A 21,743-nucleotide genomic window follows, 5' to 3' on the forward strand; every position below is an offset into this window, starting at 1 on the left:
TTATCTGGATTTAACATTCCTAGACGGCCTAGGAAGTATTGAAACTTTGTTTCATCGAGAGCCTTAGTGAAGACATCGGCAATTTGATCTTCGGAGTTGATGAAGTGTAGTTCGATATGACCCTTTTGAATGTTGTCTTTGATAAAGTGATATCGAATGTCGATGTGCTTTGTAATGGAATGGTGAACGGGATTGTGAGAAATGGCAATTGCATTGGTTGAGTCACAAAATATCGGAATTTGTGAGATTTTGAAGCCATAGTCACGCAGTTGAGTTTGCATCCATATGACTTGTGAACAACAGCTAGCGGCAGCGACATATTCAGCTTCTGCTGTTGAAGTGGATACACAACTCTTTTTCTTTGAAGTCCAACTCACTAGTCTACCTCCTAGGAATTGACAGCTACCAGATGTACTCTTCCTATCTAGCTTGCATCCTCCGTAGTCTGAGTCGGTGAAAGCGTTCAGTTGAAAATCAGATTTAGCTGGATACCAAAGGCCAAGTTTGGGAGTGCCTTTAAGGTATTTGAAGATGCGTTTCACAGCAACTACATGGGATTCCATAGGATTTGCTTGGTATCTAGCACAGACACATGTAGAAAACATGATGTCAGGTCTGCTGGCAATGAGGTATAAGAGTGATCCGATCATTCCACGATATCTTTTCTGGTCAACGGGTTTCCCATTTAAGTTTGCATTGATTTTGTATCCAAAAGCCATTGGAGTTTTTGCGGTATTTGATTTGTCCATTGAAAAGCGAGTGAGTAGGTTTTTGACATAATTCTCTTGGTTGATGAAAATGCCATCAGTTGATTGTTTGATTTGAAGTCCGAGAAATGTAGTCATCTCCCCAATCATGCTCATTTCGATTTTGCTCTTCATTAGATCTGCAAACTTAACACTTAAAGATTCATCAGTAGAACCGAAAATAATGTCATCAACATATATTTGTACGATTAACAGATGTTTATTAAATATTTTACGAAAGAGGGTTTGATCGATTGAACCTCTTTTAAAACCTGATTCTTCGAGAAAGGGTGACAATGTGGCATACCAAGCTCGGGGTGCTTGCTTCAAGCCGTAGACAGCTTTCTTCAATTTAAAGCTGTGATCTGGAAATTTGGGATCTTCGAAACATGGTGGTTGTTGGATGTATACTTCGCGATCTATCTCTCCGTGTAGGAATGCACATTTAATGTCCATTTGGAATACTTTGAAGTTCTTATGTGCAGCATATGCAAGAAAGATGCGAATTGCTTCAATTCTGGCAACTGGAGCATATGTTTCATCGTAGTCGATTCCTTCTTATTGTAAATATCCTTTGACTACAAGACGTGCCTTGTTTCGACAAATGATTCCTTGATCGTCAGTCTGGTTTCTGTATACCCATCTTGAACCTATAACAGTAACATCGGGTGGAGTAGGAACAAGATTCCATACGTCATTTCTTTCAAATTCTGCTAGCTCTTCTTAGCTTTTACCCAGTCTGAATCTTTTATAGAAGAATGTATGGTTTTGGGTTCAGTCGTGGATAAGAAAGCTCCAAATAAACATTCATTTGTGGATGCGGCTCTAGTCTGAATGCCTAAGTTGGGATCTCCGATGATTTGGTCTGTTGGATGATTTCTCGTCCACTTTATTAAGCGATTCTCTTCTGCTATAATAATTGGAGTTTCAGTATCCCATTGTTCTTCTCCGGGTGTTTCATCCTGGAATAGGTTTGAAGGTTCCCCCATAAATGATGCATCATGATTGTTTTGGCTATTTGGGGATGGGGTGTTTAAAGGCGGATTTGGTGTTTGTTCCAAACAGGAAGTATGTGTTGGTGGTTCCCCCTCGAATTGATCTGCATCATTTTGGTTTGTTTGTGGAATAACTTCACTGGGTGTTCCTATAGGATCAATTAAAGTAGTTAGAAGTTCAGAATTGTAAGCAGTTTTTGGTTGTTCAAAAAGTAAATCAAGATCGATTTCAATGTCTATGTCAGGAGAAGGTGTTTGTTGAATTGGATTTTGAAAAATATTTTCAATCATTTTTGAACCAAAATATTCATGATCCAATTTCCTGACATAAAATTCATCGAAATGAACATCGGTACTTTCTTCAATTACTCTGGTACGTTTGTTCAGTACTCTATAAGCAACTGAAGAAAATGAGTAACCAAGGAAAATTCCTTCGTCCGACCTTGATTCAAATTTTGAAAGGTGATCTGTATTGTTCTTTACGAAGCATCGACAACCAAAAATATGGAAAAACTTGATGTTTGGTTTTCGGTTGTTAATGACTTCATATGGTGTTTTATGAAGATGTTTATGCGTTAAGGAACGATTTTGAGTGTAGCAAGCTGTGGCTATTGCTTCTGCCCAGAAGTATTGTGGCAGATCAGCGAAGATAAGCATTGATCTTGCAGCTTCACATAGAGTTTGGTTCCTTCTTTCAACAACACCGTTCTGTTGTGGAGTGTATGGGGCTGAGAAGTTATGTTCAATTCCTTTGTCTTTGAGAAATGAATCTAGAGTATTGTTTTTGAACTCTAAACCATTATCACTTCGGATTCTTCGAACAGGTCGTTTTAGCTTCAGCTCGATTTGTTTGATGAAGTTGATCATCTCTTCAGGTGCTTCTGATTTTAGTCTTAAGAAAAAGACCCAAGTAAAGTACGAGAAACCATCAACGACAACAAGAATGTACTTCTTCCCTTGTATGGTTTGGGTTTTGGCAGGGCCACAAAGGTCTATGTGCAACAACTCTAGTGGTTCGGATACACTAGATTCTGAGATTGTTTTGTGAGTGGATTTGGAAAGTTTTCCTTTTTCACATGCGGCACAAAGAGTTTTGTTATCAAGCTTCAGAAGTGGTAGCCCTCGAATAAGATCATCGCCGATTAATTTGTTGATGTACCCAAAGTTTAGATGGGAAAGGCGGCGGTGCCATAACCAACTAATATCTGTTGGGCTTTAAATAGCAGACATATATCGGGTTTACCATAGATAAGATCCATGTCAAGTGGATACATATTTCCGGCACGGTCAGAATCAACTATAACATCTTTGGTTTTGGCGTCCATGATCAAGCTGCGTTGTTTGGTGAATAGAACTTCAAGATTGTTATCACAGAGTTGAGAAACACTGATGAGGTTGTGTTTCAGGTCATCGACGAAGGCAACTTTCGTTATGGAAAAATTACGATTTGTTATGTTTCCATAACCTTTGATTTTTGCTTTCATGTTGTTGCCGAAGGTAACATCTTGATTGATTTGTATAGGGTTGAAGTCACGTAAGTAGTTCCGGTTTCCTGTCATATGCTTGGAGCAGCCACTATCAATATACCATGTATCATCATTGGGTTCTCCAGCATTAAGTACCTACAATCAGACAGAAAGTTTAGGTACCCAAATCTTAATGGGTCCTGGTTTGTCAGTTGTTATTTTGGGTGCTTTCCTTGATGAATTTCTTTTATCATTTGACTTCACATTATTGTAATGGTTTGTTTTATGATGATGGAATGGTTGAGGTTTTATTTGATCTATCAATTTTACCCAAAATGTGATTTGTTTTTGAAAGCCTGTGGGTTGATAAGATCTGTGATTTGGTGAAAGATATCCTAGATATGAAGGTTTGTTTGAAAAGTTTTCTTCATATCTGGGATGTGATGGGCGGTTTTGAAAAGCTTTTTGATGATGATGGTTTGAAACTTTCTGATGTGATGTTTTTTGAAAGTTCCTTGAATGATTAAAAGTGATATCTTGAAAACGGTTTTCAAAAGGTTTTGGTTTTTGTTTGGGAACCTGTTTATGAGGTATGACGTAGGGTTTAACTGGTTTCTTTGGTTGGTTTTCAAAAATGATTGGCTTGATAAGTGGGGTTTTGGTGACTTGAATGGATTTTTTGCTTGTTTGTTGTTTCTTGGAGTATTTTTGTCCCAAACTAGTTTTTCCAACAATTGATGAAGTCATTGTAGGAAAAACAGTTGGTATAGAAGTACTACCATCCTCATAAGAGGAATTTTCTCCATTCAAAAAGTTTTTGAGTTTAGTGGTTCCATCGGTATGTTTGATTTGGTTTGTTAAAGAACTTGCAGAGTTTGTTTCAGAATTTACAACTCTTTTGAAAGACTTTTTGGAAACACTGAAAGCAGTATCATCTGGACTACAGTTGATAACTGTTTCATCATCTGAATCTTCCTCATTAACAGATGTGAAAAGATCTGGTAGAGTAGATTCAGAGTTTTCACAATTCGTCATGTTTTCCTGTTTTGCTTGTTCAATTTCAAAGGATTTTCTTCCAATTTCTGGTCTATAATTCGTATCAATTTTGCCAGTTCCTAAGGTGTTTGACTTGGTGAAAATAGCTTTCTGGTAACTTTGATAGAATCCATATTCCATATCAGTCTTTTATTCTCGGTTTCAAGAGAATTGACTTGTTTTAAAGAATTAGTCAATTTTTCATTTAAAACACTGTATTTGTCAGTTGATTCTTGAAAGTCTTGTTTCAACTGAAGGATTTCCATTTCTAAAACATCTTTTGTTTCAGAAGAAATGATTGACTGGTTTTTTAGTTCCAAATCCCTTTTCTGAATTAGGGATTGATTTAATTGTTCCAAGACGTGATTATAATCTTCTGATTTTCTTTCAACGTCTCTTTCCAATTTTCTTTTTGCTCTTGTTGATTCTCCAAATTTGAGTTGCAAGGTTTGTAACTCAGATTTGCAAATATCATTATTGACCATTGTGTCATGATATGTTTTGAGATCAGCTTCCAGACTTTTCTCAATTTTGGTTATGTGGGACTCAAAAATTGTTTTTGAAAAACCAAGTTCAGAGATCATAGACCATACCTGTTCTATGACGTTTGGAGCTCTTGAAGGTATTTTAACACCAGCTACGAAGCAAAAGTTTGATTGTGCTTGTTCATTATCAGCTTCGTCATCAGATGTTGGCCAGTATTCTACGCTTGGTTCATGGATTGCCATCAATGCTTTTTGCTTTTCTTGGTTTTCCAGTTTCTTCAATTCATCGGCTCTTTGAGCATAGTATGCTGAGTCTTTGATTTTGGTTTTGTTTTTGGCTCGACATTCTCCGGCATAGTGATTTGTTCCTTTGCAGTTGTGACAAATGATCACATCTTCATCACTATCATCCTTTTGACTCTTAATCGGAAGTCTTTCAGGTGCTTGAGTTTGGGTTTGTTGGGAAAGTTGAGAATGGTTTTGTTGGAATCCAAAATTTTGGTTGTTTTGAAAACCCTTGTTTTGATGGTTGTAACCTTGATTTTGGAAACCTCTGTTTTGATTTTGAAAACTGTTGTCTGGATTGTGATTATGACCTGAGTTGGGATCGTTTTGAAATCCCTGGTTTGAGTTATTTTGGAAAGAAGGTCTTTGAGAATTTTGTCCAAAGTAAGGTCTAGGTTGAAAACCTGAGTTGTTTTGTCCAAAAGATGGTCTTGGTTGAAAACTTGAGTTATTTTGTCCAAATAATGGTCTTGGTTGAAAATTTGGTCTAAAATTTGATTGACCATGATTTGGGATAAATCTCTGGAGATTTGTGTTTGCAACCAAAGCACACTGTTGTTGATAATCTGCTTCATCATTCGAATCAGACTGGAAGGTTTGGTTTTGAAAAGATGTAGTCTGATTAAAATGATTAAAGTTTTGATCAATGAAAGGTGTTTGGTTTTGAGAAGTTATGGACACAAGAGCAAGTGGTCCTCCAAAAGCTGTAGTGGTTTGTGGGTCAATCGAGGATTCATACGATTGAAGTTCTCCATACAAATTGTACAAAGATTCGGTATGAATAGCTGGATTTCCCTGAATAATGAGTTTAACCATTTTCCAGCTTTCGAAAAGATTGTTTAAAAACTTGAGATTTATCTCGTGTTGTGTCTTTTTGATACCCAAATTGTTCATTTTAACCATAATCAAATTGAACCTATCATGAGTATCATGGATAGTTTCTGATGAAAGCATTTTGAAATTATCGAATTCATTCAAAACAAATGTTCTTTTGTTTCCGATAATTCTTTTATTTCCACAAAAACGATTTTTCAAATTTTCCCAAATTTGATTTGCGGTTAACATCATAATGCCATCCATTTGACTTAGAATACTGTGAGGTATTCCAGACACAAGTTCCTTTTTGGCTTGGAGTTCCAACTTTCTTATGATATCGGTTTGAGTGGCATGATTTGTAGCAAGAGTAGCCATATTTTCTGGAGTAACATATGTTCCTTCTACACACTTCCAGATATCTTCATTTATAGCGTTAAGATGAAGATTCATATGGCCAACCCACGAATTATACTCTTCAGGAATAAGTATGGGTGCCCGTGAACCAGATCCTAAGCTATTTGCAATGGACACAGAGTTCATGTTGGAGTAATTTGCCAAAGACATTTTTTTTGAATTTTTTTTAAAGGATTTTGAACAAGTGATATTAAAATGAAATTTTTAAAGAAAATCTTATGGAAGGTTTATAAACGCTATAACCAAAAGTTTTTCGACAAAAAATTCAAGGTAAATCACAAAAAGCTCTGATACCAATTGTTGGATATTATTCCTTTTAATATATCAGCTCAGATACCGATTGTTGAAAATATAAAAATCTGATCACCACAACAAACGGCTCGGTTACCAGTTACTATGTGACAGATATATGAGTTAAAGGTATAAGATATAGATATATATATATATATATATATATATATATATATATATATACATATATATATATATATATATATATATATATATATATATATATATATATATATATATAAAGAATAATAATTGCGGAATAAGTATAAATATGAAAGCTATAAATGATTGAAAGCTATAATAATATAAATGACTGTATTTAAATGACGTAAAGCTATAAATAATATAAATGACTGTATTTAAATGACATAAAGCTATAAATAATATAAATGACTATATTTAAATGACATAAAGCTATAATAAAGTATATAAGTATATAAATATATATCAAGTAGGTTCGTCAATAAATTGACTGAACTGGACTCATGGAATGATTGGTCGATATTTGTTCTTTGAATGGACTGGTCGATATTGGGACTCTTCGAGCGATTGGTCGATATTTGTTCAAAGATCAACCCGGCATTGGATAAGTAACAAAAAGTTCATTTAAAGCTCTGTTTTATGTAAAAACAAGTGTTTACAAAAGGGTGTAAAATACATGGGTTTATGTATTTGTATTTGAGGTATTTTTGGGTAAAAACATGCACATGGGTCAAGTAAAATAAGGCACAAGTGACACGGGTCGTGTAGGAGGGTTTTGGAGGGTTTTCTTGATGAATGATGCTGCCACGGGGCGTGTTGATTTAGCCTTGCTGAACACAGGGCGTGTTCATGATGCTGATGCTGACATGGGGCGTGTTAGATTTAGCCTTGGATTTAACACAGGGCGTGTTGAGGTACAAAAGCATGAAGAAGGCAATCAGAGGGCAACACGGGGCGTGTTGATTTTGCCTTGGTTTTTAACACGGGGCGTGTTCGTGTCTGAGTTAATTTTGGGATTTTTCTGATTTGAAGGTAAGTTTTGTTTGTGATGTTTTGGCTAGGGTAATGGTGTTATGGTGTTTTGAGGATGTTTTCAAGGTTGTTTAGAGGTTGGAAGGAGGTTGAAATAAGGTGGTAAAGGTGGTGAAATTTCTATAAAGATGATGATGAATAGTGATGGGTTTTGTGGTTGATCTTGATGCAGAAGGTTTTGGGTTGTTTCATGGTTGTGTTTTGGTGTTTTGATGTAAGGAAAGTGTTTGGTGGTGTATGATGTGATGAACAAAGGTGGTGAAGATGAAAAACCTTTAGCTTCAATGAAGAAGATGAAGATGGTTGATGGTGTTCTTCATTTCATTGTTGATGATCTTGGTGTTCTTCACTTAGCTTCTTGTTTGATCTTGGTGCTCTTCATTTAGCTCCAGGGATGAAGATTGAGAGGGTGTAGTTTTACAAAGGAAAACTCACTATATCATATCTATCTCTCGTACTCTCTTCTATTATCTCCAACAACAAACACACACTACATACACATGTATATATATGAGAAACAAATATCTTGTAGTAGTGCACTTGAGTGTAAGTTGAAAGATGATGTAGAGGCTGCAAGTTGATGTAGGAGTAGGAGCAAAAAAACGTGTGAATGGGTTTAGCTTCTTTATCCTTGACTTTTGTTGACTTCTTCTTTGTTTGACTATTCAACACATATGCAACATATATATAGTACATATATACATATATAATACATACATATGTATATAATACATACATATATATATATATATATATATATATATATACACGTATATATATATATATATATATATATATATATATATATATTGTTGAAACTGTTTAGTCACACATATGTGTTTTCGTCATTCGCGTGTTTTCGTATTTTCCGTTTTATCACGCATTCATGCAGCCTGATATAACTAATAATATTTTTTAGATTGTATAAAAACAGTTCATCTTATTTCAGTGATGGTCACATACAAGGTTACATAAGAACATTTTTCAACATAATTAATATTAACTAGTTATGATTTATCTTTACGTTTTAATCAAACAATTAACTAAATTAATTAAATCATTATGGACTAAATAATTGTTTAGAATTAATCAATTATAAAATAATTCATATTTAATCCTAATCCAAAACCCCCCATTTTTTGAAAATAGGGCTAAGGTTTATCAGGTTTTAATTGTTCAAATTTTAAGGCTTTTAAAATAACAAATAAGGAAACAAGGTAAGCCCTAAAAGGGACTTCTCAATTTTTGAAAAGTGTTATAGGAGGCTAGGGTTTTAAGAACCCTTAGCAAATTTCGAAAACCTATGGGTGGAGGCTAGGGTTTCAAGAACCCTAGCAGTTTTCGAAAAATGCATCCTTAGGGTTTAATTTCTATAAGCCCTAATTTTGATCTGTTCAACATTGTGCAAGATCTATTGAAAACAATGGCTCTAATCCACTATTAGGGTTTATGGGCTACAAAATTATGTGGCAGGAATACTAAATTCTAAGTTCAAATGCATCCTATTGGATCTAAGTCTTCTCTATTGATTGCAACAAACAATTGAACATCAAGAACCCTACGAAAACCCTACTATAATCGAAATTCATAAAAGGATTAGCGTTTACATACCTTTTGATTATTGTTGTAAATAATCAATAAAATCCTTCTTGAACAAGCTCTAGAAAGCGAGCATTAGAAATCTCGTGCCTCTGATGGCTCACACCCAGAACCGTAGAAAACCTAGAATGAAGAGGAGAAAGAGGGAGAAGACAAGAATTGCATTCCTAATACTCTTAGGAATGTCATGAACGAAAATTGAGGGCCTTGGGGTCCTATTTATAATTTAGGTAACTTGTAAGTAAATCAAAATCTGAATTGATTAAATGTAACACCCATAAAAATCACAAGAAATTTTAAACTTTTTAAAACCATCCCAAATTCACAAATTGCTTACAAACATAGTTTTCAAAACATTTTCAACATCAGAGTCTCCCAAAATCATAAGACAAAACATGAGGATGTGTGTGGTCATGCCTTCGCCTTCCTGTGGTCATCTGAAGTACTTGAAACATAACCCAAAACTGTAAGACAACGCTTAGTAAGATCCCCCAAAGTACCAACACACAACCAAATAACATATACAATAACAACATGTCGGGTCCAATCAACCATCGGGTAAGAATACCCCAGGCCCCTCAAGCATATGGTTCCAGTCAACCGTTGTGTTGGAATACCCCAGGCCCATCAACCATCGGGTTGGAATGTCAATATACAACGGGTCCTGTCATCTACAGGATGGAATACCCTCAGGCTCATTCAACCATCGGTATTCCATCCTGAGGGTGACAGGACCCATTGTATATTCGCACTCCAATTTGCCTGAGGGTATTCCATCCTGAGGATGATAGGACCCATTGAATGAGCCTGAGCGTAAATAATCAATGAGGTCCCCAACTCCAATTCGCAGCACTCTAACCGACACCTATTCGCACCAATGACCAAATTCCATGAAAATCCTAAAATACCCAAAATACCCTTAAGGTCAAACTTGGTCTAAGTCAAAGTTAACTGGTGAAAATAGGTCACTTGAGTCAACCCAGATGAGTAAATCCAATCGAGTCAACTCGACCGAGTCAACTCAGGGTGCATACGCGGGGCGTACTCCGGAGGTACGTTGGGCGTACACACAGCCTCGCAGTTGACCACCATCTGGGTGGTTAATTTCGTACGCAGGGCGTATTCCAAGTATGCGGGGCATACCCTCGCAAGTCGCAAACTCCATTAAAAGCTTAATGGCTTAAGCTCTTACATCCATAATTCAGATCCATGGCTAAAATCCTCCTGGGAGTCATAATGTCTCCAACTTTATGTCCTAGCATGTCCAATAAGTGCTTCACACAAGGTCTTATTCCATTAAGACCTTTTAAATGATGCATGAAGCAAAACTAACCATATGGAACCCATTTTTATGACTTAAGACCCCTCCTAGGGTTTTAAAGGGTGACTTGAAGGTCAAGAACATGTCGTGTTCAAGATCTAACCTTTTGGGACCAAAAAGCTCCACAAAGACATCCAAATCTAGATCTGCATACTATATGGATAAAGTTGCAAGCTTTTTACCTTTGAAGGGTTTCAAATGATGTAGAAATCCTAGATCCAAGTGTTCCACTCCTTCAAGATGATCTTGGCTTCCTTCCTTCTTCTTTTAAGACACCAAAATACACACTCTAAGATTGAAAATGCTCCTCAAAGTGAAACTAGTGTTACAAACACATATGAGAGGGATGGAGGAAGATAAGGTGGATGTAATGAGGCTATAAGAGCGTAATACGAGTCGTAAGCGATCACGCGACCCCTATGCATCAAAACTTCCCCCAAACTCATGATCGACGCATCACAATAAACCACTAATTTCTCAACACCCTCCTGCAGGGTCAATATTGGAGCCTTGCATGATCTCTGCCTCAGGGTCTCAAACTCTGCCTACTGCTCAGGCCCCCAGCGAAATGTGACCGTCTTGTTCGTTAGCCGAGTCAACAGAACTGCTATCTTTGAGAAATCCTGGATGAATCTCCAATAGTGACCCACTAATCCACGGAAACTCCGAATCTCAAATGGAGACCTCGGAACCTCTCACTGCATCACGACCTCAACCTTGGTCAGATTAACCAGAATACCATTCTGATTGACAAGGTGCCCCAGAAATTGCCGCACAATCAGAACACACACTTGGAGAACTTTGCGAAAAGTCTCTCCCTCCTCAAAGTCTCCAGCATCTCCCTCAAGTGCTTCTTGTGTTGCCCCTGCGTCTTGGAATAGACCAAGATATCCTCAATGAACACAATCATAGACTGATCCAACATCGGCCTGCATACGTAGTTCATGAGATCCAAGAACGTGGATGGAGCATTGGTGAACCCAAAAGGCATCACCACGAACTCGTAATGAACCTAGCGAATCGGGAAAGCCGTCTTCTGAACATCCTCCTCTCTGACCCTCATCTGATGATAACCTGAACGCAAATCAATCTTGGAAAACCAAGATGCACCCTGAAGCTGTTCGAATAGATTATCAATCCTCGGGAGGCGATAACGGTTCTTCACCGTTAATTTGTTCAGTTCCTGGTACTCAATGCACATACGATGAGACCCATCCTTTTTCTTCACAAACAAGATCGGTGCTCCCCATGGATTGTCTAACAGCTCCTGCAGCTGTGTAGACAACTCCTGCATCTTGGGTGGAGCCCACAGATACGGAGCTTTGGCTATCGGAGCCGCACCCGGAACCAGATCAATCCTAAACTCCACTTGCCTCTCTAGAGGCAACCCAGGAAAATCTTCCAGAAACACATTTGGGTACTCTCGTAGAATCAACACATCATCAACGGTCGGCTTACCCTTATCCTGGGTATCCATAACATATTGGATAAGGTGTCTAAGTCCATAACTATATTTGTTATGTACTTGACCCGACCCGGCATGGTCCATTTGGGTTGCATGGCATCATGCATTTGGATTGACTAAATGAGAGAAATAACACTTGTGGTTTATTAATATATTATAAGCTCTAATATATTAATAGTATTATTTAATTAGTATTGATCAAGAATTAATTTGAAATTAATTAAGTGATCAAAAGATGACTAATTAAATATATGGGTTGATTATGTAAATCATCCATAACTTGTATAGTAGGCTAAAAGGCTCCATGGTTTATCAAGTTGGGTTAAACCCATAGGATGCTCCATGGGAGTTACAACCCCATGGGTCATGGAAATGAAGAGACATGTCATATTAGGGTTTACATGATGTAACCCTAGATGTGATACACTATATAAGGATCATGATAGTCACCAAAATCAGGCTACACTAAGAATAAGAGAGGAGAAGCTGATTTTTACTAGTGTTATACATACTCTAAAGTTATTCCAAAGCATTTGTTGTTGTGCGAAGCATTTGAGACATCACACTTGGGGTGCTAGGCTCTCAAGGTTTTCAAGGAATCAAATCAACTACAAGGTATGTAATTCTAGCCATCTTTTAGTTTAAAAGTTCCCCATGTATGCTAGATAGGATTATGAACCTTGGAAATCATATTTTTCATGTATTTTAGACAAACATAGATCCAAGGTTTTCTAGGGTTGCATGTAAACTTAAGGGTGTTAGAATGCTCAAAACCCATCAGTGGTATCAGAGCCTAGGCTTGTTTGTTAATACTTGATGCAAAACAGTGTAAAAATCGATTTTTGAGCCGTCTGCACAGGGGAATCGACGATTCCATGGGGAGGACTCGATGAGTCCAAGTGAAAATGCAACCAACTCGGCAAGTCAGTTCGTGCACTCGACGAGTTGGCGAGGCAGGGTGCAGAATTTCGATTCTTGCTGCTGGAAATGGACTAGAAACATTACCCTAAACTGTTTTGGTGTTGTAAAACTTGTTTTAGATGGTGTAATGGTTGTTCTAATCCATTTACAATGGCTAATATAAATTTTCATGATTTTATGTGTTCATTTGTTCTTGAAACTTGGATATGAATATTCATGTTCTTATGAGTTTTTGATAGATCATAGGAATTACTTGTTTAAATGTATAATTCATGATCTTTATGTGTTTTAATAGAGTCCATAACTTGTCCTCGAGTTATGGATAACCGAAAGTCTCTTTGTGTTAAAAACCATTAAAAGAACACATAAGTTATAAAATGAAGAGTCTTCATTTTAATAACTCATAAGTTATGAATTTGAAAGGTTTTGTAAAGTTACAAAACTTGCCCTCAAGTTTTGGAATATATAAAGTCACTTAATAAACTTTAGTTCCAACCCCTAGATTTTTAAAGGTTAAAAATCAACCCTTATACTTTATAATATTATAAGTTAATAATATATATATATATATATATATATATATATATATATATATATATATATATATAAGAGGAAGTCATCTTACCATTAGTATGCCTCATTCATGAAGACGGTCTATAAGGGGGTATAAGGTTGCTGCCTATAAAATGGCAGCTTAATGGGTATCCACTCTCACCCACCGCTTCCTTGATTGGTGGAGGGTCGTTAGCCGAACGGTAGGACAAAGACTTTTAAATTCTCATTAAAAGTATGATGAATATTATAAGGTAACTAAATGTTTTATTAAATTCTCAATCTTAGTTACTTTAGGAAAATGTGCATAAGGTGCTAATCCATGAAATTACACTTTACACTTTGTTTAAGTCGTTAATGGAGTGTGTGTGGTTAACCGAAACACTAACCTGGACTTAACAAGGTAGTTAAAGGGTGACTTAAAGTTTATTATAGGTCGGTGGAGCGCGTGTGGTTAACCGGCACATCGATTGAGTGATAAACTTTAAGGGTACCAAGTGATTTGCAGGGTTACTTCACACCTCGTTTTGTGATCCTCGGTATCCCAGTCACAAAACTTGGAGGGCACACTCGAGATTGAAATATACCTTTGAAAAGTTCATTGAATCTCAAATGAATCTACGAATTTCTAAGAACCAATTAAAACCTAATAATTTATATTTAGGTTTTTGGTGGAAATTGGTGAATCGTCATTCACCTACCTTTCAAATATGTTATAGCTTAGATTACAACATACCTCTTCTAAGTTATGATATATTGTGAATGGATCCTAGCCTTAATATTACATTTGGGTGTTTTATTAAGGGCTACTTTTATATCTAAACTAAACTTGTTCTCTTCTTTTTCAGATGTCTTCCAACAACACTGCTTCTGGCTCAAACCCTACTGGCTCCTTTTCCCTCATGAACCTATGTGGGAGGGTCATCTTCAATGGTTCCAACTTTATGGATTGGATCTGGAACATCAGGATGGTGACTCGCTCCGAGGACAAGGAATATGTCCTCGATAAGAAGCTAAAGGAGATCAATGAGTCCATTTCTACTCCCTAGGAGATCGCTGACTTACAGACTCATGATAGAGATGCCACCAAAGTGGCATGCATCATGATGGCCACCAAGACAGCTGAACTCCATAAGTATTATGAGGACTACTACCCTTTTGAGATGCACCAAGATATGATGGAAAGATACCATCAGAGTGCTCGTCAGGAGTGGTATGAAATAATCTCCTCCATGATAACAACCATGATGAAGGATAGAGAATCCGTCACGAGCCACATGCAGAAAATGCAAAGGTATGTGGATCGTTTGCTGAAGCTTAATGTGAACTTCAACGAGGAGCTATCAATAGATATTATTTTGCACTCCTTACCCCCGTGTTATGATCGACTCTGCATGACATACCACATGAATAAGGAAGAAGTCACACTCAGTGTCACACCCCCAAACCAGAATGGCGGAAACATTCGAGGGTGGATGACTTCACGTAGTATCACAACAATTGAATATTGTAAAGAAAGTAACACAACCATCATATATATAATGAAAACGTATATTGTTGCATTATACATATTAGCAAAAGAATATTACAATATGATGATAAATGTTTAATAATGAAACGTCCTTAGCGTTCCTTCTTCAAAAGCTGGTAGTTACCTATGTTACTGATTCCCTGAGAAATACAAGTGGTTTTGAAAGAGTGTCAACAATTAAGTTGGTGAGTTCATAAGTGTTTTGCATTGAAAAGAATGTCTTTTTGGTAATAAATCGATGAACGAGGTTTTCAGAAAATCCAATATTTTCTATAAATGGTTTGAAAAGTTCCCATAATTTGTGTACGTTAATGTGTTTCATACTTGAATAGTAATGATAAACTTTGTGCTAAAGATAGTGTGGAAAAACTGAATGCATATATGAATCTCGTAAATCAAACTTGTTTTTATACTTTTATGTGAGTTTTATAGCCATACTATTGACGCTGATTGCCTGTAACAACATTCTTCAGGTGTTGTAGTGTTATGACATTTGTCACCCCATACCTGCCGGTCTAACTATAGCTAATAGTTTAGGTGCGGATTTGTCAATCCCGTATAGATCTATACACAAGTATCACGCTCTCCCTCCAAGAGATTATGGTATATAATACAGGACTTGAAATGCATACATACGAGTACGTTGAAGTTTGAATATTTCACATTACATGGTATAAACAGATTTACAATAAGAAAGACTTTACTTCATTTGAAAGTATTTCATTGTCAAAATGTATATGTAAAATGTATGTATAACTTGTTAACTATACTCATTATAGTTTCTCGGAAAAGTATGTTTCCATTTAGTAAGAACAACTTGGTGATATAATAGCCCTTTATACATAAAGATGTTTGTATTAATACTCTATATGATAGGTATTATAATTATGTTTATAAAACGATACGTGACAACCCTATATTTTCCAAAAACAGTGTAACGCTCAAATGTCAAATACAACGAAAACTATTTTGAATCAACCTCACAAATAAAGTGTTCAAATATCTAAGTTGGGATGCATCAAATATTAGATATCATGCCAAGGTTTCCAAAAACATAAAGAACGTTCAAAACCGGGTTATATTGAAGAAATTATAACCGCTCGTATAATTACGACATACCGTTAAAACGCTATTTAACGTAAAAAGTGAAATTTCAATAAAATCCATTTTAGCCTTAAGTATCTAAACAAAAGTCGTAGATTTCGTTAAATGGTAAGCATGCATAAAAAGATCGCCCAAATTGGACTTCGTATGAAGAAGTTACGAATTTCCTAAGTTTCGTAACAGTAGTAGAGGGCTAAAAACTCAAATTGAAGATTGAGTGTTATTTAGCTATCGCCACCTAAACGGAAGTTGAATATCTCCACAATAGTAATAAAACGATAAAAAGACAAACGAAAACCGACGTCGAATAAAGAAACTATGAATTTTTAACGGACTTTAGGAGTCCCGGCCTATTAAAATTATATCATTAAAAATAAAGTCAAAACTAGCCGACGGAGTCTAAACGAAAGTTGTAGAGCATAATCTCACCTACGCGTGGATATAAAGAACGCGAAAAACGGAGTCCGTACGCGAAAGTTACGGAATTTAGAAGACGGAAGCCGGGATTACGCCCCGCGTAATATTGGAGTACGCCCCGCGTACTAGAACCAGAGTCGAGTCCTATCGGCTGCAACTCTACGCTTAGCTAGGCCGGAGTCGTAAGCCGTGACGCATTTCTACGCCCCGCGTAACCGAAGTACGCCCACCGTACTCCGGAGGTACGCCCCGCGTACGCCATCCTCCAGCACTATAAGTAAAAGGTTTGAGCCTCGGGTTTTTGCACACCTTCTCAAACTCTCAGTCACTCTCCCATACTTCTAATCTCCATAGATCATCCCGACGCCCTCGGTTTCCGCACTCGAGCCCCCGACGAAAGATCTACGCTGCAGAGATCCCCGAAGAGCCCGAAGACGCAACTTTCCGCGGTCGAAATTCTGCTCAACTCTAGCCTCTCTCTCTTCAAACGAAACGGGTGAGTTCATACCCCTACTTTTCAATTCTTTTCATGTTTTAGGGGGGGGGGGGGGAATACAAGTACATCACAAGTCAAAGTATCGTATTATAATTATGTTTATAAAATGATACTTTGACTTGTGATGTACTTGTATTCCCCCCCTAAAACATGAAAAGAATTAAAAAGTAGGGGTATGAACTCACCCATTTGGTTTGAAGAGAGAGAGGCTAGAGTTGAGCAGAATTTCAACCGCGGAAAGTTGCGTCTTTGGGCTCTTCGGGGATCTCTGCAACGTAGATCTTTCGTCGGGGGATCGAGTGCGGAAACCAAGGGCGTCGGGATGATCTCAGGAGCTTAAAAGTATGGGAGAGTGACTGAGAGTTTGAGAAGGTGTGCAAAAACCCGAGGCTCAAACCTTCTATTTATAGTGCTGGAGGATGGCGTACGCGAGGCGTACCTCCGGAGTACGCTGGGCGTACGCAGTACGCGGGGCGTACCTCCGGAGTACGCTGGGCGTACGCAGTACGCGGGGCGTATTTCGGTTACGCAGGGCGTAGAAATGCGTCACGACTTACGACTCCGGTCTAGCTAAGCATAGAGTTGCAGCCGATGGGACTCGACTTTGGTTCTAGTATGCGGGGCGTACTCCAATATTACGCGGGGCGTAATCCCGGCTTCCGTCTTCTAAATTCCGTAACTTTCGCGTACGGGTTCCGTTTTTCGCGTTCTTTATATCCACGCGTAGGTGAGATTATGCTCTATAACTTTCATTTAGACTCCGTCGGCTAGTTTTGACTTTATTTTTAATGATATAATTTTAATAGGCTGGGACTCGTAAAGTCCGTTAAAAATTCATAGTTTCTTTATTCGACGTCGGTTTTCGTTTATCTTTTTATCTTTTTATTACTATTGTGGAGATCTTCAACTTCCGTTTAGGTGGTGATAGCTAAATAACACTCAATCTTCAATTTGAGTTTTTAGCCCTCTACTACTGTTACGAAACTTAGGAAATTCGTAACTTCTTCATGCGAAGTCCAATTTGGGCGATCTTTTTATGCACGCTTACCATTTAACGAAATCTACGACTTTTGTTTAGATACTTAAGGCTAAAATGCATATTATTGAAATTTCACTTTTTACGTTAAATAGCGTTTTAACGGTATGTCGTAATTATACGAGCGGTTATAATTTGCTCAATATAACCCGGTTTTGAACGTTCTTTATTTTTTTGGAAACCTTGGCACGATATCTAATATTTGATGCATCCCAACTTAGATATTTGAACACTTTATTTGTGAGGTTGATTCAAAATAGTTTTCGTTGTATTTCACATTTGAGCGTTACACTGTTTTGGAAAATATAGGGTTGTCACATCATCCGCCTGTTAAGGGAATTTCGTCCTGAAATTTAATCTAAGATAGAGTTTATAGGTTAGGAAAAAGATGTGGGTACTTTTGTTTTATCTGATCCTCACGTTCCCAGGTGTATTCAGGTCCTCGCTTGGCGTTCCAGCGGACCTTTACAATAGGTATGCGGCTTTGTTTAGTCCTTTTTATTTCCCGATCCATGATCTCTACTGGTTCCTCTACAAATTGGAGATTTTCAATTATTGCAATTTCTTCTAGAGGGATGACAAGGGTCTCATCGGATAAGCACTTCTTTAGGTTTGATACGTGAAAGGTAGGGTGTATGTTGTGGAGCTCCTGAGGTAATCTAAGTTTGTAAGCCACTGGCCCGATCCTGGTAAGGATCTCGAATGGTCCGATGTATCTAGGGTTCAGTTTCCCGCGCTTCCCGAAGCGTATTAATCCCTTCCAGGGCGAGACCTTTAGTAGGACTCGATCTCCGACATGGAATTCCAAGGGTTTCCGTCTTTTATCTGCATAACTCTTTTGTATGTCCATTGATGCTTTTAGACGTTCCCGAATCTGAACAATCTTCTCCGTAGTTTCCCTTATGATTTCTGGTCCAGTGAGCGTATTGTTTGTTGCTTGTCCTTTTGCTAGCTGCGTGTCCCCCACTTCGGCCCAGCACAAAGGTGACCTGCATTTGCGGCCATAGAGAGCTTCGAACGGGCAACCTTGATACTAGTGTGGTAGCTATTGTTGTACGAGAATTTGACCAAGGGTAGATGTGTGTCCCATGCCTTACCAAAATCGATTATGCAGGACGTCAGCATATCTTCTAGGGTTTGTATGGTTCTCTCGCTCTGGCTGTCGGTTTGTGGGTGATAAGCGGTACTCATGTCTAGCCTTGTCCCCAAAGCTTTTTGTAGCGACTGCCAGAACCTTGAGGTGAACCTACTATCTCGGTCTGAGATAATGGATATGGGCACACCATGTGGTCGTACAATTTCTCTGAGGTATGTCCTGGTTAGCTTTTCTAATTTATCCGTCTCTTTGATCGGTAGGAAGTGCGCTGATTTAGTTAACCTGTCGACAATCACCCAGATAGTGTCGCGTCCACTTGCCGTTCTGGGTAGTTTGGTTATGAAATCCATGGTTATACGTTCCCACTTCCATTCTGGTATTTCTGGTTGTTGCAACAATCCTGAGGGCTTTTGGTATTCTACCTTGACCTTGGCGCACGTTAGAGACTTACTCACGTAGGTAGCAATTTCGGCCTTCATGTTCGGCCACCAGTACAATTTTTGAGGTCGAGATACATTTTATCGGAGCCGGGGTGTATGGAGTATCGCGTTTTATGGGCTTCGTTCATGACGACTTCTCTGAATCCGCCAAACTTCGGCGTCCAGATCTGATCCATAAAGTAATGTACTCCATCATTCTTGACCTCAAACTTCTTATCCATTCCCCTTAAGGCTTCCCCTGCCACATTTACAGATGTTAAGCCTTCTATTTGGGCTTCCTTGATTTGTGTGGACAGGTGTGAATGGATTGTCATGGTTAAAGACTTCACTCTGCGGCCCGAGTATTCCTTCCGGCTGAGTGCATCGGCCACCACGTTAGCCTTTCCGAGATGATATCGAATCTCGCATTCATAATCATTTAGCAGTTCTACCCACCGTCTTTGTCTCATGTTGAGTTCTTTCTGGTTGAGGATGTGTTGGAGGCTTTTATGGTCGGTGAAGATCGTACATTTCGTGCCGTAGATCGTGCGTTGTGTAGTTCACTTCGTGCATCTTTAGTTGCCTTGAGGCGTAGGCGATGATGACCTTCCCTCTTCGCATCAGGACACACCCAAGTCCTTGGTTTGATGCATCGCAATAGACCACGAAGTCCTCCGTTCCTTCTGGTAAGGTTAGGATGGGCGCACTACATAAGGCTCGCTTTAGCGTTTGGAACGAGGCATCTTGTTTTTCTCCCCAGTCGAAGGTTACATTCTTCTGAGTTAGGGTGGTAAGTGGTTTGGCAATCTTCGAAAAGTTCTGTATGAACCTTCGGTAATACCCGGCAAGTCCCAAAAATTGTCGGATTTCTGTAGGGGTCCTTGGTGTCTTCCAACTTTCTATTGCCTTGATCTTAGAAGGATCCACGTGTATCCCCTCCTTGCTTACTACATGTCCTAGGAAATCCACTTTCCGAATCCAAAATTCGCACTTGGAAAATTTTGCGTAAAGCTTCTCTGCCCTCAACGTTTTCAAAACTTGGCGGAGGTGTTGGCTGTGTTCTTCCTGGCTTCTAGAATAGATGAGTATATCATCTATGAACACGATCACAAATTTATCCAGGAAGGGACGATATACTCGGTTAATCAGGTCCATGAACACCGCTGGAGCATTTGTCAATCCGAAGGGCATTAACACAAACTCGTAGTGATCATAACGTGTTCGGAAAGCTGTTTTGGGGATGTCTCCTTCCAACACTCGCAGTTGGTGATAACCCGATCTTAGATCGATCTTTGAGAAAAAGCTTGCTCCCTGTAGTTGGTCGAACAGATCGTCTATGCATGGTAGGGGATATCGGTTCTTGATCGTGAGTTTGTTCAGCTCCCGATAATCGATACACATGCGAAAGGATCCGTCATTCTTTTTCATGAATAGGACTGGTGCTCCCCATGGTGAGAAGCTCGGTCTGATGAATCCCTTGCTCAACAGCTCGTTTAATTGACTGGACAGTTCCTGCATCTCGGCTGGGGCTAAACGGTAAGGCGACTTTGCTACTGGGGTAGCTCCGGGGATTAAGTCGATTCTGAACTCAATTTGGCGCTCTGGTGGAATTCCTGGAAGATCTTCTGGGAAAATATCTGCGAAGTTGCAGACTTCCGGAATGTCTTTAATGTTCTTTGGTTCTTGTTTCTGGTCTACCACGTGGGCTAGAAAGGCATGGTATTCCTTACGAAGATATTTTTGTGCCTTAACACAGGAGATGATTTGTAAACTTGAACTAGGTTTGTCACCATAAATGACAAGGGTTTCGCCGTTTGGCAGATTGATGCGAGCGGCCTTTTCGTGACAAAGTATATCGGCATGGTGAAGGCTCAACTAGTCCATACCGATGATGACATCGAAACTTCTTATCGAAATGGGCATTAAGTCGATTTGAAATAAGTGTTCGTTTAAATTTAGTGTGCACCCTACGTACATATCACTTGTGCTTTCCATTTTACTGTTAGCCATTTCTACAGTGAATATTTTATTAAGTGGTTGGGGTATTTGATTAAGTAAGTTTTTGAATTTATGACTCACAAAACTTCTCTCCGCACTGAAGTCAAAGAGTATGCATGCATAAATGTTGTTGAGGAGAAACGTACCCGTAACCACCATTGGGTCGGCTATTGCTTCATTTTGGCCTATTGCCAGCACTCTCCCAACACCGCCAATGTTCCTTGTCTTGGGGCAGTCCCTT

This window comes from Lactuca sativa, chromosome 4 (assembly GCF_002870075.4).
Source record: "Lactuca sativa cultivar Salinas chromosome 4, Lsat_Salinas_v11, whole genome shotgun sequence".
Lineage (NCBI taxonomy): Eukaryota > Viridiplantae > Streptophyta > Magnoliopsida > Asterales > Asteraceae > Lactuca > Lactuca sativa.